The sequence below is a fragment of the Phalacrocorax aristotelis genome, chromosome 10 (assembly GCF_949628215.1).
Source record: "Phalacrocorax aristotelis chromosome 10, bGulAri2.1, whole genome shotgun sequence".
Taxonomy (NCBI): Eukaryota; Metazoa; Chordata; class Aves; order Suliformes; family Phalacrocoracidae; genus Phalacrocorax; species Phalacrocorax aristotelis.
The window spans coordinates 13,834,293-13,851,661 of NC_134285.1; the positions used below are offsets into that span (position 1 = coordinate 13,834,293).

General features: G+C 43.4%; 1 long non-coding RNA gene across 1 annotated transcript; it reads left to right on the forward strand.

The window, feature by feature from the left end:
• The first annotated feature begins 189 nt into the window (after positions 1 to 189).
• Positions 190 to 16,080, forward strand: LOC142062642 (uncharacterized). Its single transcript, XR_012662526.1, has 4 exons — positions 190 to 777; positions 8,448 to 8,522; positions 11,071 to 11,239; positions 14,049 to 16,080. It is a non-coding gene; the product is annotated as an uncharacterized LOC142062642 (long non-coding RNA).
• Positions 16,081 to 17,369: the final 1,289 nt, after the last annotated feature.

Genomic DNA, 17,369 nt, shown 5'->3' on the forward strand with positions numbered 1-17,369 from the left:
GGCCGCCCTCGGCGCGGCACGGCCCCGCCCCCTGGCCTGATGCGCCGGGGCCTGAGGCGGCTCCGCCCGCCGGCGCCCCTCTCCCCCCGCCGGCACCAGGGCGGGTAGGGGCGGGCCCGGGCGGGGGCTCGGGGGGCCTGGGGCCCCGCACGGCCGTAGCGGGGCTGCGCGGGCCGGGCCGGGCTGGGCGGGGCGGGGCCGTGCTGCCATCTTGGCGCTGGGCCCTTCCCTGAGCGGGGCGAGGCGTTGCCCCGCCTTGGGCTTCCCCGCATCCGCCGCCGGTGGGCCGAAGCCCGGGGGCTAACAGCCGGACGCCGCGCTGCCCTCCTGAGGGGCACGTCCTAGCCCAGGAGGCGGCTTCCTCCGCCTGGCCAGCGGCCAAGGCCGGCACCAGGCCCGGGGGAAAATGGCTGCCGCGCAGGGCCGGAGGGCCGGTGCTGAGCCAGGGCTCCGGCGCCTCAGGGGGCGAGGTGTTGGCCGGGAGGTTTGCCCTGAGAAGGCAAACCCTTGCGAACCCTTTTCTAACGTTTTTACACCTTTATCCTATACCATTTCTCGTAGTCTATTTGCACCGTACCAGGCAAAATTCTAACAAACGGCAAGATGGAAATCACAGTTGCTTTGCACGTGTTCAAACCAGTCGTTTACCTCACGATCTCTTCAAAATGCTGCTGTGAAAATCATCTTCCTAACTACTCCTTTCAATCAAAGCAAATGTCCCCCCAGAGCCAGCACGTGAGCTGAGCCATGAATTGGTGTAGAAATACCGATCAGCTGGTGAGTGCCTTGAGTTGCTCTTTCTGTCCTCTATAAAATACTCTCATATATCTATAAAATATTCTTGGTTTTTTGTTGCTCTGATGCAAAGGCTGGAGGTACCTGCAGCAGGTTTTTGCATCACTCTCCCTACTCTGCAATGCCACTGCTGCATGTGCGCAGCTGGGCTTCAGGTCAGCTCTTTCATATTATTAAAAACCAGTGTTACGCATAAACTGGTAGTCTGGTATACCCATCCCATTCAAACCCACTGGATGTTAGAAACACAAGCTTTATGGACTGTTTCTTCCGCTGACAGTCTATTTTATTTAGTCAGTACTTGTTCCCCTTTTGAACTTGGATCTTCATACAACTTCCCCAAAAGTACAGGAATTCAAGCCTAAATCAGATGCAGTGGGGAAAGAGGTGGTATGAGGAAATAATTAGAACTGTTGGGGGATTTTTATCTCTAAGGAGAACTGAAAATTGAAGCTGCAGGCTCCTGTCTTTCCTAGATTGCTGAGACTACTAGGGACCTCCTGCTTGTGGGCTATGCTGTGGTACTCCATGTGAGTAGAAGGTGTGAGAGTATCTACTTCTGTGCACGTGTTCTTAAACTGAAGCTGTGGCATTGGCTTTTTAACATATTTCATAACACTAATGCACATACACAGAGGCATGGATATTCTGTTCCTTTCTAGGTAAAGCTCTGTCCAATCCTTGTTTAGGATTAGGAACCTCAGCAGGTTTAGGAGTAGTCCTGGGTATAAGCTATTGGGCTTTTATGAATGTACAAAGATAGCATAGAAAAGAAAGGACAATAAATGAAAATTGGGTTTGTAAATCATATATTGATCAGTAGGCCAGTAAGTATGTATTGTGGTGGAACATGGATTTTTCTTCTCTGCAACTTTTTAAGGAAAACTAAGAACAGAAGAGGAAGCTATCTTCTCTATTGAGTAGGATTTCTTATAAACTACCTACAACTCGGAAGTGTTAATTCCTTATGCTCCTAAATTGTTAAAATTATGAAAGACATCAAATGGGAGTGTGTGATGAGACTGTGTTCAAGTAATTCTCTGATAAATAGGGTACTTAAATCCATCTGCCTCATCAAAAGGTGAGCAGAAATGCTCCTGTCAACCTCACTGGGCTTTGCAGAAGCTCTCTGTAAGATCTGTTAAAGTTACTGTGTGGAGCTTAATGTAGGAGGGGCCATGGCTATCTCTGGATTTTGTGTACCACACATCTGTTTTTCTGAATATTTCTAAAGAGTTGCATAACGCTGGCAACTGTGAAATAAACAGTTGGTTACTGCAATACAATGTCGTGTTAGTCATGATTTATCAAGCACACAGTCCTGAAATTTGGCTATGACACCCATTCAGTATAAACCAAGCAGGGAGTTGTAATGCATTACTGGGTAATCCTGGGTAACAGCATAGCACCCGAATTTCCTGGTTCTCAGAAATACCTACATCCAATAGAAACTGCTGAGATTTTAAAAGGGCTGTCTACCTTTCTACGCGCATTATGCCAAGCAGGGTGGGTAACGTTGGAGTTGTATTAATTGTTTTTACAATTTTCTGAAGTGGCCATTGGTGATTTCTGGGCCAATAGTGTGGAGAGGCTTAGCACAGCTGAGAACTGAGATAGTGAATTTTAAAATTAGAAAAATTATGTAATTTCTTGATAGAATGGGTTGAAAACCTTTAACTTGGTCTACAGACTTCTTTATGCCACTTGAAGATAGAAAGGTTGTTAGGGACCTGGGAAAGGAGCCAAGCAATTTCTGGGACTAGAAGAATAATGAACCAAAGGAGTCCTGCAGGTAGAGAAGTAGCCTTAAATGGAGAATGAAGGCAATATTGATTGACTTTTCTTGGGTAAATTGTGGAGGAGGCAGCAAAGGAGAGAAGAAAAAGGAACAAAAACACCATGCACAAAAAGCTGTTAATGAACCCAAATGCTCTTCTCCCTGATCCCTCCAAGAAGCTTAGTGCCTGTATCCTCTGAGCAATACTTATTCACCAAACAATTTTTCCTCCCTGTAAATAAAGAAGTTGTTTCATACGAATCCATTTTGACCTGCCATCAGTGGCCTGGAACAAACACAGCTGTGCTGATTTTGGTTGCTGGTAAGCGACATGTTGGCTAGAATCAAATGCAAAAATATTAGGAGAGCAGTGGTGTATGCATGGCGAATGTGGCCTCTGAGTAATCTTGGTGTTTTGCCTCTTAATTTCCCCCACGGGAATGCTGTAGTGATGAGAGCAGTGTGGCATCCTGACTGAAGTCTCAGGGGAGATAATTACTGGAGCACGATGAGGGTATGCTAATTGTAGTAGGCTCTGAAGCCTTGTTTTATTCCCTTACGCAGACTTGTACTGGGAGTTGAATTTAATGATAAATAAAGGAAAATATTTTTTAGATACGAAAATATGAAATTGGGGGAAGAGAAGGGTTTATTGATAATACAGTCTATTCAAAATGAACACAAATATTTTAAAATATCTGAATGGATAGATAGCTGAATATAGACATGAGAATGTTTTCACAGTGCTGCGGCCAAATGTACGGATACTTGTACAAAAGAACTTTCACGATAGTTAAAGACACTGGAGGAACTGAAGGGAGCAGGTATGCATTTCACCAAAAGGAAAAAAAAAGCAGGCCTGAGTGACAATATTTTAATTTCTTGTCACCATTTTGTCCTTTAGGATCAGACCCCAGGTATGCTGTCCTCCAAAAAACAGGTCAGCAGGGAAGGGAAATTGATCAGCTGGAAATTGTAATGTTCCTCAGGCAAAAGTTTTCAGCCCAGGTAAAGCTGAAGTGGTATGCCTGAGCAAGCAAGCAGCAGGTATCTATGAGAAGTCTGGTTTGCAGAGAACAGCAGTGCACTGACTGTTGCATGTCACATAATCAAGAGGGTTTAACCTGTTACTGATGCGATGAATTTGGCTTTTATGTATATTGGCTTGTTACTGCTATTTCCCACTGGAAAACCTGAAGATAGAGCAGCCTTAGTGGTAACACTTGACCAGTCTGAAACACAAACTGATTGACAGAGGTCAATAGCATCCATGTATGTGAGGGTTTGTTATGGTTGAAAGAGCCTCATATTCTCCTTTTTTGGAGTCATGGGAAGTAGAAAAGAAACGAAATAGGATAAAAGATTTCTTTTCCAATATGTGCTCCCAGGTAATGGTACGGGTAGGTTCCCAAAACCAAAACTAGATAAGCACTTCAAAAAGGCTATCTCTAAAATGTTGATAACCTTAAATAAAAAAAATGAATATTGCAACAGTGTCTGCATCCTTGCTGCAATTTCCTAGGAGCACTTTAGAAGCAGCACTTCTAAGACGATGATCAAAATGCTGTCCCATAAAAAGCCACTGGAAACTATGTGGCTAAAGCTTGGCCAATTTATTTTTGCCTAAAAATCCAGAGACTTTTTGCCCTCAAATCCGTGCTGAGTATGAGAAGGAAAGCGGTTTGACTCTCTGGGAACAAGATTCTCAAAACCTCATGTCAGAGCTCTGATATCAAAATAATTAAAAAATCCAGACAAGGAGCAAGACTCCCCTTTTTTGAGAAAGACTACATGACTACACCAAGATACAGATCATTTACGTGTGAATTCAAACTCTAGCAGAAAGAGTAGCAGACATAGTTTTCGGTTTTGCTTGGTAGTACCTTACTATTTTTTAGTTCCACTGAAATAAATGGTATTTCTTGCATAACAGGATAAAGCACATAGTGAATGTGCAGTTGTCCTCCTGCTCAGTACTTCAGAGCAGCCTAATCTTTCTTCATGCCTTAAGAACTGCTCTGAAAGAACTCTGCTTGTCCGTAACACTTCTCTAAACAGCTTTTTTTTTTCCACCAGATCCAAATCACTAGTGCATCATCGAAAATAAAACCAGTTTCTACATAGCACATTAATTAAGATTCATGAACAAGGTCCTATTGCCGTGGGCTGTATAGAAATGAAAGAATGCTGTGGAGGACTAGCAATTAAAACACAAAGGAAGAAAAAAGTGCATATCATATTTACATGGTATACGATGAATGAGCAGATGACTATTCCTTCGAATAACACAACCTTACTAGTCTGTGCATAAGCTGGTATTTCTGTTGTCAGTAGTAAGACAGATCTTGAAGCTGAATTTAGTTTGGGAGCTGTGCTATGGTTAGTATAACTGTTGGCCCAATATGTAAATTTTTACCCAAAATTCAATCCCAAAGCCATGTCCAAGGCTGCAGGAGAAACAATATCCAATAATCTCCAGCTACTGCCGGTCAAAGTCTAACTGTAAAGCATCTTAATCACTTACTGAAAGTTCATGACTGTCCTATAAAGTGAAAAGGCTACTGAGTAAATGAAAGACTGGGAAAGAAATCATTGTGGGGGGGTCATCTCAGTGGAGTTTCCTTTGCTTGCAGAGTAGATTACTTGCTCCAGTGCCTTCACAAGACAGGAACCCAATGCTTTTAAAAATCCTTAATAAAGCATAAATGAAAGTAGAAGTTCTCCATGCGATCCTGTGGTGTGATGTTGCGATATTTGGTACTATGCAAATTGCTGCAGCTGGCAGGTGCGTTGCCACTTACTGTCATTTATTAGTTGAAGGAGCAGCAGGATGCCAACGGTCTATAGTAGGTTGCCTGCATGCTCCCAAGGGCAGTTATGAATCACTTCAGCATTTAGCTCCCCTCTTTTTTCAGAGCATCACAGACTATAAAAGAAAAAGTAGCTTGCTGTATCACTCTTTGCAGAGTGTTTTGGAATCACAGATTGAAAGAGTGTTTTTAAGTCAACCCTGTGCTCAGAGAATTTTTTTTGTTTCTAGGCAGAATGTCCCATGCCAGTAGATTTATTTTTGAGTTGTCAGCTTACCTCCATACATCTGGTAATGTCACATAACCCACCGCTTCTGAAATCAAGATACAAGGTCATAAGTAGGGCATTAGTTTACTACATAGCCTTGTTGGGTACAGTCCTGAGAACATTCATTTTATACTGCTGGAGTTAGCTTTGACAAGCAGGGATCTCATAATCTTTTTATACCTGATATTGTTGCAAATGAGAATAAATGTCCTCCTTTTATCTAGTAGCACACACTAGTCCTACAGCTGAGCCTATCTCAGCCTCATTGACTACTCACAACTGGACTAAATGCACATGAACAGGAATGCAGGAGGGTCTGATTCAGTTGTGCCTACAGAGCTCTGTAGGAAACGTTTTTAGCAGGAGTAGATGGCTGAATAAGCCATGAAAAGCAAGCTCCCTGATCAAACCTTTGAGGCTCCGCAGAACCCCTGCTGAAGGTATTGAATATTTTGCTTGCTCAAGGGCAACTGAATTTGAACTTTTTCTTTAAAAGAGCAAGTGGGTATATTGTGCACAGCTGTGCATAGAGGTAAGTAGTAATATGAACAGAGGACAGACATCGGATCTCGGATTCCAGCTTCAATAGAAATGTCCTTTCAGTTCTTGACCAAATTATTTATTTCAAAAAGTACATCTCTCCCCTCGTTCTTCCAATCAGCTGACTGGAAAAAAAATCAAACCACCTACTCCCATGTTGTAAGGACTAACTGTTCGAGTTTAAAGCATTTCAAGTGCTAAATATAATATTTGCAGTTCTGCAGCTCGGCTATTGGAGGATCCAATAGCTGTTTGAATACCAGTAATCTCTTGGGACCCTGGCCAGGGAAGACTTCTTTTGGTTTGTGTGGGAGTAGGAGGCACAGCACTCCCCAGAATGGGTCCTCTAGCTTCTCTGCTTATTTCTCCACCTATACACTTCTATTCTGTAAGAAGTGTGGAATTAACACCTGCCCTTCAGGGCACCCTGTAATGTCAGTTCTTTAAAATCTTCTAACAACTTGTACTGATCAAACAGGACATGTAGTAAACTGGGGATGGTAATAGTCACTCGGTCTCAGTGGATGATGTATACGGTTTCTTTTCTGGAATGCCTGGTTTTCTAGTTCAAGGACAATAAGGGTGATGTCCTATTGACTCCATAAGTGCTTAATGAAATACCTTCTTTCACCAGGAAGATTGCGTAAGAACAGATTTTTGTCATGAAGTGTTAATATTTAAAATTAAACATAATGAAAATACAGAAGAATACAAGGTTTAGCCGACAAGTTCTGGATCAGTAGATGTAATCTGACATTATCACCTCTAGCTGCCTGGCTGGCATGTGCCAGAAGCCACAGCCACGGCAGCAGGGGTGGCAGGGCTATGTGTGAGCCCCAGCGTCAGCTACCATGGTGCAGCCCAGTTACTTGGTCTAAAATCACTTTGATCAGGGCTCAGGCTGTGAACTAAGCCCCCTCCTTCATGGTGGGAGCTAGTTGCACAGTGGAGGAGGGTAATGTGAAGAAAACAACTAGAACTTCATCTCCAACCATTAAGTCTCTCCGAAACGCACCATAAAGAGTGAGCGCTGGGCCCCAAAAGGTTGGTGTTTGTTGGTGAAGAAATTGGAAAGACTCCATTTGACCCCATTTTTCAACAACTCTCTGCAGCGTAACTGAGATGCTACTCATTTTTCCTGTTGCTGCTGTTTGATGGAGTAGAGGAGACTTTAAGTGGCACTGGAGCTGGGACTCAGGCTTCGAGTGCTACTTCAAGACCTGAATATAACAATTTCCTTTGAGAAGCAAGGGCAGGGAAAGATTGGTGTTGCAGAGAGTGGAAGCATACTCTGATGGGGCAGTTTTCTGGGTTGCTATGGTGAGACTATGTCCCGCTGTGTTCTGTTGTAACAGCCTTAGAAATACAATGGCTAGAGTCTATTCCAGTGCAGATTTATGAGGATGCTGGAGCACTTACTCCACAGCATATTTTTCTTCCCCCATCACTATAGTCAGTTGTTGTCAACAAATGTTTGTAACTCTTCCTGTATTTTACTCCTGGGAATAAAACAGAAACAGACCCTTAAATCCAATAAACATGGAAATGGGATAAGCTTCCTTTCTTTAAAAAACTTTTTTTTCCTGTATTTTCTTTGCCTTTTACTCCAGATCTGAAGTTCTGGTTCTGGCCTTGCAGCTTGAGGCAGTTTGGGTCATCTCTCCCTACTCTTACCACCCCAGCTCACCCCGTTTCATCTGATGAGAGATGAGGGCAGCATCAACCAAAATGAGGTTTAGGCAAGGTACAGACACTCACCAAAGTTTCTTTCCAGCCAAATTTTCCCTCCGTTTCTTTTATGTCAGCATTCGCAATTGTGTGCCACATACCAAACTAAATCAGATTGAAAAGAATTTTTATCTTATTGTGTTTTAAAAAAACTAGTTTTCAGGTAAATCCATTTCCTGAGCTGGCTAATTGGCCTCACGTGATGTGGAGATGGTGAGACAGAGCAGACTTGAATCAATACAAAGTCGTCAAGCAACAAGAGCTGAGTATTGTGTTTTAAGTTGTTCTTCCCTCTCTTGGATGAAATATTAACCATCTAACTTCTCCTTTAAATTGTCTTTTGGGGAGGAAACAGGATGGAAGAAGGTAAGGGAAGGTGGTTTTTTTAAACTTTGGCCTTCCCTAAGGAGAAAATATCTGCTTAGATGATGAGGAAATCATATATAATGCCAATACAACCTGTAGAACAAATAAGGCATGCTAAACAACTCTGTTTTAACTTATTTTTAATTCCCTGTGTCCCCACTAGGTGCACAGCTTCAGTAGTCAGTGTCAGCAGAAGCTCTGCCAGCCCCATGGATTATTGCCGTTGCCATCCAGGCAGGTACTTATCTTTATTAAAATACCCTTGTGCAAAACAGCAAGAGAGCGCCTGGCCTGTGGGTAGGTGCTGGAAGCCTAGCGCCCAATAGCCTGTGGGACCTGGAGGGGTTGCTCACACTGGGAATTTCCAGGCTTTATCATAGTTTGGAGGGTTGGGTTGGTTTTCTTTGCTGGTTTAGCTTCGTCAGAGGTTTGAAGAGACTGTACTTGACCACTCCTATCAGGACAAGTTTGGTAGCTTACTGTTTACAATGAGTAAAACCTGGCTAGAAAGTGATGTGTTTTCAGGAGCATCAGTTTGGTCTTGTTACATATTTTGTAAACTACTTTTAGATTCGGGGTTTTCCTATACCCTATACACCTGTAATAGTCACAGAGAGCAATGTGATCAGCTATTTGATATGTTTCCCTGCTTCTCATGAATTCTTACTGTTCTTCTGAAGTCATGCTTTGCTGCTATCACTTTTTTTTTTTCAGAACTGAATTGTTCTAGTCCACATGGCACATCATGTTTTCTATATAATGTTTTCTTCATTTTGTGGAGAATTATCATCACTTATCTCTTTTAAAAGGTGTCTTTGTATTTATTTCTGTTGTCTAAAGATCACTGTGCCCGGACCTTATCTGTGAATCAGTGGAAACAGATTGTAAAAATACATATGGGCTATGAAGTGTTTAAATTTCCTTGTCTGGAGCAGTCTTAGCGTCTTAGCTCATGATGTGCACAGCTGGCAGCTCTAGTTAAGTTGGGAATGAGAATGGTGGAGGAGAAGATATGTCTCAGTATACAGATACTGAACTATTTGGGAAAAAAAGCTGGTTAATCTGTTCTAAATAGTAATATGTTTCTCTAAATAGCCTAGAAGCATCACATTGAGTTAGAGCTGGGAAGGGAAGAGAGATATTGCTGGTTTTCATTTTGAGGGCTTAATTCTGCAAATACAAACTTCTATAGCTGTTTTATCTTAATTCATGAGAGTTAGATTATCCCTTGGCTTTATATTAGTGTATAGTATTTTATATTCAGAGATCTATAGTTCAGCAACTGTAATCAAATAATTACAGATGCCATTAGGTGAGTTATTGCACCAATCTGGGTGTATTTCAGTGGATGATAATTTAATAAAATTAGCACTTAACTTGTGGAGTCCTCTGCACATAAATGAAAGTGCTACACTTAAGCTTCCTTCATTAAGAAACTCAAGCCTTGATTAACAGGATCTGAACATCCCAACATTTAGAACTTGTTTTTCTAAATTTCTAGCCCCAGTGGCATTTATGAGAGGGCATCAAATTAAAAAAAATAGAACAGAAACTCCACATTTACACAAGCCACATGTGGGAGGGGAGATCGGAGCAGCGATGCCTCCTGCTCTGGCCGCACTACTGGAGCAGAGAACGTGCTGAGCAGTTATCTTCACCAGACCTTTGGATGGCAGGCACAGTCATACAAGCAGCAGGTAAAAGGGGAAAGGTCCCTCTGTCTATAAGTGCTTCCTCTCCACCCTTAAAGCTTGTCTGTGAAAGAGGTTGTTCATCAGGAAGGTCAGGAAGATAGTATATCAAAAACGCTGGGAAAGAACAACAAAGAGAAAGAAGGAAATGGATGCCGGAGTGCCTGTTAGTGTTCCTCTCCAGTGTCTCAGACAGGGACAGAAGGTTCAAGTCTAAATATGACAATGGTTACCCCTCACAATGAACTTTGTTCATTGAAATTCAGTGTCTTTGCCATATATGGTGTAAGTCATATAGCTTACAGTAAATGACTCCTTAATGTGTGGCCACTGACAGCAGGGACACAGGCCCTGCAGCTGCAGAGCAGTTGAATCTCTTTAGGTGTTGCCTTCAGAAACTGCTGAGGCAGCCTGAGATATTGTCTCTCACCTTGCCAAATCCCCTCAGTCTCTGAGTGTTCATATCCTTCACCCATACCCACTGTAAAAAGTCAGAGTGTTTAATTTATGCGGCATCCCCAGGGACAGAAGCTGGGACAGTGAACCTGGTGCAGATCAGGAGCATCCACTCCATCCATTCCTGCAACGCTGCTGTGGGGCTGCCATCCTCTGGCTGGAGCCTGCTGCAGCCGTTCAGGCAGTGAATGTTTGCATGTGAGAAAAAATGCGCCTGAGCTTTCAAAGGAGACTGAAACAGTGAAGGATCTCATTGCAAATACAAGAGAATCGAAATAAAAGGATTAAAGAAACTAGTGGATTCATTGCCAGCATTACAGTGGTCTGGATGCTTCTGACTTAGGAATTCCCTAAGGTCCCACTACAAAGCCTGCATGAGTAGGGCAAAGGAGGCTGACATCCATCTCAAGCAGCAAGACAAGTAGAGAGCAGCTCTTCCCAGGTGCACTCTCAAAGAGCAGTGGCTTACGGACTTTCTGAGTCCAAGGTTTCATCCATTTTCAATAATAACTGCCTGTTAATTTAGACTGCTGATCTGTCCTTTTATAATAAAACCAAAGCTGTTGGGAAATTATATACTATGGGATTGTTTTCTGCAAACTAGGCTGTAAGTAGCTTTTTTCTTTCTGTCTGGCCCAGGTGTGAGTGACACTTTGGCATTCCAGAAGGATACTGCTATACCGAGGTGTAAGCATGGGGACTCTGCCCTCCGGGACACTTGCCACTTCCCGGTATAAAACTCTGTGGCTGAAATTCTCTGCTCTGTGATAAGCAGAAAATCACGCAGATTTTCATAATAGTGTTTCAGGTAAGCAAGGAAAAATAAATTGGAATTCTTGATCAAGCTGTTTTTGAAGCACTACCCTATTTCTGGGTTTAAATTCCTTCTCATTCTTGGCCCCATCCTTGGATGTGGTCCCTCGCTTTCTATGCTTTGTATTGCTGTGTGCTATTAAGGGAATGTTATGGTAAAGTGAAAATCATATAAATACTTGGGGAAGAGCTCTTTGAGATGCTTCAGGACTTAAAGCGCTATGAATTTGCAAGCTCTACTAGTATGATCTCCTTTTAATGTATATATTTGTATCAAAATGTGGTATTTTCACACTCTCAGAAAATATGGTATTTTCTCTTCCTTCCAACAGGAATAGAGAGATGGTATCAGTCATCTGTATTTAAAATCCCAAAAGAGGAAGTTGCATATAGGAACTGGCATTAGGTAATGAGAGGGAAGATGCCAGTGATTCCTATTGATCCTCAAAGTGTGACCCCGAGCGAGTCCCTGAATCTTTCTGTGCCTCAGCCTGTGATGCTGAGATGTGATTAGCGTGTGTACTTTATCAGCAAGGATGTTGTGCAAGTTATTTAATGAATGCTTGCAAATGATTTGCAGCATTTGAATGAAAGAGGCTGTGTAATTGCAAAGCACTGCTGTATTGTATAATTGCATATGTTGCAGGAAGCATGTGGCAAGCCACTTGCTTGCTCCCTGCTGAATAGCCCATGAACAAATGATCTTTTTAGTGCTGGAAGAAAAATCCTGTTACACTGAAGCGTAAGTGTGGATCCTCTGCATTTCTGGGAAGTTTACACTTTCTTGTATAGAACTCAGTGGTAGAAGTTTGCTGCTGTGTGCTAAGCAGATTTTCACAGTGGTACCTTCTGACTTGAAATTATTATTTAAGCGGTGAAAAATCTGTTAAACTCAGTAACTTCCATCTCAACAAGCAGGGAGAAAATATCACACTTGAAGCATGTTTCCATCAGGATTGAGACCTTGCCACTGGAGATATCTTTGTCCCAGAGAAGAAGTGCAATCCTTACATGTATATCGTTAGTCCTCTATACTCCTCACACCTCCAGCTGGAAGTTTATACCTGCAGATGTCTCTCATCTATCAAACAGTACTGAGCCCTTCTGAATGAATGTGTATGACAGCAAGGAAACTGGTCACTGGATCTCACTCAAGAGCCAGCATCCCATATTGCTTGTCTCTCCCTTTGCCACCTCTGACTTCAGGGCTGATGCCTTCCCTGATTTCCTGACCCCTGATGCACACTATACACAGCTCCAGCCAGGGCTTTGTCCTTCTGCCTATGTAAATGCAACAATTTGGTTTTTTACATTTGCACTAGAGTTCACAAACTTCAGCAGTGCAGAGAGGAACCAGTTCAGCTGTCACTTTTGCCACCAGTTTTTCTCCTAAGTGGGTGCCTTTATGCAGAGTGCTTCTGTTTTAAAACTTTACTGCATGCATCAGGTGGCTTTGGCATCTAAATAAAGACACAAAAGTATTTACTGTTAAAGTCTGTAGGAAGTGGTCCAAGGACCAGCCCATGTTGAGGAGATGAATTCTTACTAATTTGGCCTTTTCCCCCTTTAACACACCAGTTTTATTAAAATTTCCCGCTTGTCTTTTGAATCTTGCACTTACACTTAGAGAAGAGGCTGTGTGTGTCTTGCCCCATGCATGCTCAGCAGACACAGGAGTGCCACTCACGGCATTGTCCCCTGCGGTGGCAGCACTGGGAGACTATGGCAGGTTCACTGCCGAGCTTTGTTCCCCAGTGAATGGAAAATCCTCCATGGGGTCTTTATGTAGCTGCTTTCCTTTTGAAGGCACTGCGGGGTCAGTGCGTGTGTGTAGTCTGTTTATATTGGATGGCTACAGTGGTCATTTCACATGTGTGTCAATCAGGCTTGAAGAAGGGGTTGAGTCTGGCAGGGACAGAAAGGAGCTGGAGCATGTGCAGGATAGGTATGGCTGCTCCTACATGATGGGATCCTGCAAAGGCTACGTTTAGGGTGCATGCTGAATGAATATGGGGAGAGGGCAAGCATTTAAAACCCCTAGTGTATGATTACAGTTTCTATGGATATACAAGTTAATCTGCTCTAACAAGCATTTTGAACCCTCTTTTGGTCACTAGGAAAAAAAAATGCTTCAGAAGAACTGCCCCTGGATCCAGCAGAGGTTCCTTGGGCTCAGGGCAGCAGTCAGCAGTGGTGGCAGGGCAGGGTGGGGGCGGAGGACAGCAAGCCGGTACTCCCCAGCCCTTAGGGCAGAGCCGGCAGCAGCTCACTGCTTTGTAGTGCTGGGTCAGTGTCCACGGCCAGGCCCCTAACACACCACACAGCGCCTACATATTTCAGCTCCTCTTCTCTTTAAAAAGCAACAGGAAACCTTCACAGCAGTGCCCCACAGAAACAGAAAGCGGACAGAAAGTCACTTCTTGGTGCTGAAATATTCACTGCCACCTGAGCAGGCTCGACATGGGAAAACACAAATTTAAGGAGCTGGAGCCCAAGGCTTCTTCACAAGCTTTTCTGTGTTCACATAAACATTGATGCACTGGAGTGTTGGGTGCATAGTTTTTTAGTTTCTTTATATTTTATCTTCTTTTCACACTGTAGCAGCTGAGAAACACCATAGAGCTGAATTCTGCCTTTTCAGGACAGTGACCGCTCTGCAAACACCCCTCAACTTAGGGTTTAAAAACACTTTTTAAAAATTACCATGCAATTCATTTTGCTCCATGTGGTGGTATATGCCCATTAATTTTGAATGTGAATATAAAGTCCCCAGATTCAATTTAACCTGCTTCATTCCTCAGCAGGGATTTTGCTTGGATGGAAGGAATAAAGCTGCTGCCCACCCCTGGACACGAGCTGATTTTGGAGAGGATTTGCTAACGTTTAAGCTTTAAGGTAGCACAAAGACAAGAAGTTGGAATTGGTGTAGCCGTCTTAACTAAATTTAATTTCAGTCCATTTAAGGAACTACTAATGAGCTTAATTTGAATAAGCAGCCTTTAATAATAAGCCCAGATGTGCTTATGATTGTAGGTGATCTGGTTCTGTAATGGATGTTGAATTATTCTATGTGATTTGGGAAAAAACTCCTGAAAGAGATTTTTAAACAAAAAAGCCAGTTTTTTAGGCAGATGCCAGTTTAGGTGATAATCTGTAAATAATTATCCTTTGTACCACCGCAGTTTGGAACAACCATGACTCCAGTTTGACAGTTTGAGCTGTGCTTTAGACAATATGTTGTCAAAAATCAAGTCTTTGACTTTTTTTGTGAGTAAATGCATGCCTTGGGCAGTTTGTGATACACCTGGTGGGCTCAGTGGTGAGTCCCAGGGAAGTGCCAACTTCCCACCACTTGTTCTGATGCTCAGGTGAATTTGATGGGCTTTGCAGCTGATGGAGTTGAGACTTGGAAGAAAACTTGGCAAACACGAGAAGACTCTGGACTACAGAAGGCCTTGGGCTAACCTGAGCCCTGGCTCTTCCAGACACAAGAGCAGCGGTTCCTTGCTTGTGCTGGATCCAGCACCTGTGTTCAAACATATGCTCTGAAATGACCCAGCTGAAAACTGCTTTCTGTGCTGTAAGGCATTTCCAGGTGTGTACTGGCTCTTCAGGACAGGAGCTCCTGTGTGGTTTGTGCACATGTATTTGTGACCAAGAAGCCCTGGAGGAGGTGTGACAGCCCCAGGGACGGGATGCATTGAGCATCCGCAGTCCCATGGGATCAGATATCACCATGTTGTACCGCATGAGACAGACTAAGGGCCAGAAAGCTACTTAGCTGGGAAAAAACATGCACTTAAATGGGCAAAACTCTTTAATACCTTTCAAGACGAAAGAAATATGGGAAAGCATTTCAGATTTCTTCTTTCTGAATGCAGATCTAATTTTTTAGGCCAACTGAACAAAATGTCTGTGTAGAGAGCTCCAGAAGGAGGAACAAAAGTAAACTATAAATATTCAGCTCTTGATTTCAGGTTTTAATAAATTATGAGCTCTGGGAGAAGTGTTTTTTCTTTCAAATATCAAATGACTTGATTCATTTTATAATTTGGTTATATAGTGCTGTCACCTTCTATCTGGGTATAATACAGCAGTCTCTGGCAACGCTTTAAGATGACACATCCCAAAGGAAATTGGGTCCAAGGGTCTAATGAGGAACAATCACTCCCCCGTGAAAGCTGAAGTCTATATCTCTGTATCTGTATCTGTATCTGTGTCTATATCTATAAATAAAATTTTCTGCATAGGAAGGTCTGATGTGAGACACGATGTTCAAAGATTACTTGACCTATATAAAAATCACAGAGCACTCTGGTGACAGCCCCTGGTGCAGGGTGATGGGTAGAGGCTCATTCTGCTGCTGTTTGCATGCAGACCTGCAGCGCAGGCTCTGCTTGCAGCACTGCATTGATCAGGACTCTGCCACTCAGCTGCCTGCCAGCCAGCCTTGCACGGACAGAAGTCTGCCATCTGTGTTTCAGAAGCACACCTGGCACACCTGAATGCTCGCTGGAAGCCAGGCTTCTTGAAGATGTGCCTTGTGACCCAGCTGGCATCACTGGCTTTGATTGAAAATCTCGAGGTACAGACACCTTCTGCTCTAAATGACCTTATTGTGAAGTCAAAGCAGACTTAGCCTTGTGTAAATTGTTAATGCTATACTTTACTGATGTTTACCAAGAAACACATACAGCTACATGGTGTGGTGTATTGGCACCACCTGAGCATGCCTGATTCAATTAGCGATAGAAGAGCTATGATGTTTTGCTGGCTCAGACCACGCTCCTGAGCACGCTAGTAGAATAAACAATAAAGATTTTTTTCCACCAGCTTAAAAATTGCTGATTGTTTTTCAATCTTCAGAGGCAGTTTTCTGGACAGATGAAAATATGTGGGAGCTGAGCTCTCTCTGGGTGTTGGAGCACTCAGGCTGCTTAGTGGGAACCGAAGGAAGGAAACAACGTGAGTTCCAACTGTTTCACACACAGCCAATGGAAAGAAAACAATTCTGCTGACCATGTATGTGCTTGTCTTGTGAAGCTGAATTACAGGGGACTGGGAACATGCAATGTACTGTAAATTCCCTTTAGTTGTTAATGAGCTGGGTGTTATCCACTGCTGAGGAGGAAGAGGCCTCAGCTCTGACAGCAGCAGCATATTGGTATTTCTGAAGTCATGTCGCTCGCAGTGTGCCGTCTCACGGCAGCAGTGGTGGCAGAGGCTGCCGGTTGGCTCTGGACCGCTCTATGGGGTGCTAAGTCCCTTTTAAACTCTGCCTTTCCTGGTACGGCCATAAAAAGTGCAATTTGCCAGGCTAGGTGTGAAATACATGATGTGCTTGGGCAAAACCCCTAGATACCAGCACATAGTTATTATTTTAACATCTGAAACTGCAAGAGCTGTGCTCAGTGATTTACACCTGAAGCAAAACACTCTTAAGCAGTGAACATTCAAATGGCTGCTGAAGTGCCTGAATTAAAATAGGTGTGCAATATCAGGGTAGCCAAATATTCCTCCACCTCACTAGCTGGCGTCTGCAGGAGCAGGGCAGCTGGGGCTGCTTTGGCTGAATAAACTCTGTTTTGAGTGTGAGCAGTCGGTGGGTACTGTCTCTCTGCTGGGTGCCCAAAGTCTGGAGCAAGTGGTTGCCGTGAGGAGGAGCATTAGAAATTGCACGGTCTAGGGTATGTTCTGGGGGAATTTTTGCTAGAATAGATCATTGATAGATGGTTCCCTCCAGATAATGTCTTGCCTGGTGTTTGATAGGAACTTCACAAGCTCGCTGGCAGTGTGAAGAGAGGGCTGCCTGTTGCCAGCTGTCTGCTAGACCCACCTCGCAGATGTTCCCTTCCCGAGGGCAGGACATCCCAGCTATTACCGCGGGAGGAGCAGCCCATTCACCTGGGGTTAGGTGCCAGGAGCACTGGTTTGCTTTGGGCTGCTGGGCTGTGAGTCGTGACAGCTGCTCTGCAAACACCAGAGATGCCTCTGCAATCTAATAACATCTATAATCACTGGCCACCTCAAATTGGTTTTGGTGTAAGTAATTTGAATTAAATTGTCTATCTGTAAAATTTAATACGTCATATATTTTCTTAACTAACTCTACCTTAAATCCCTTT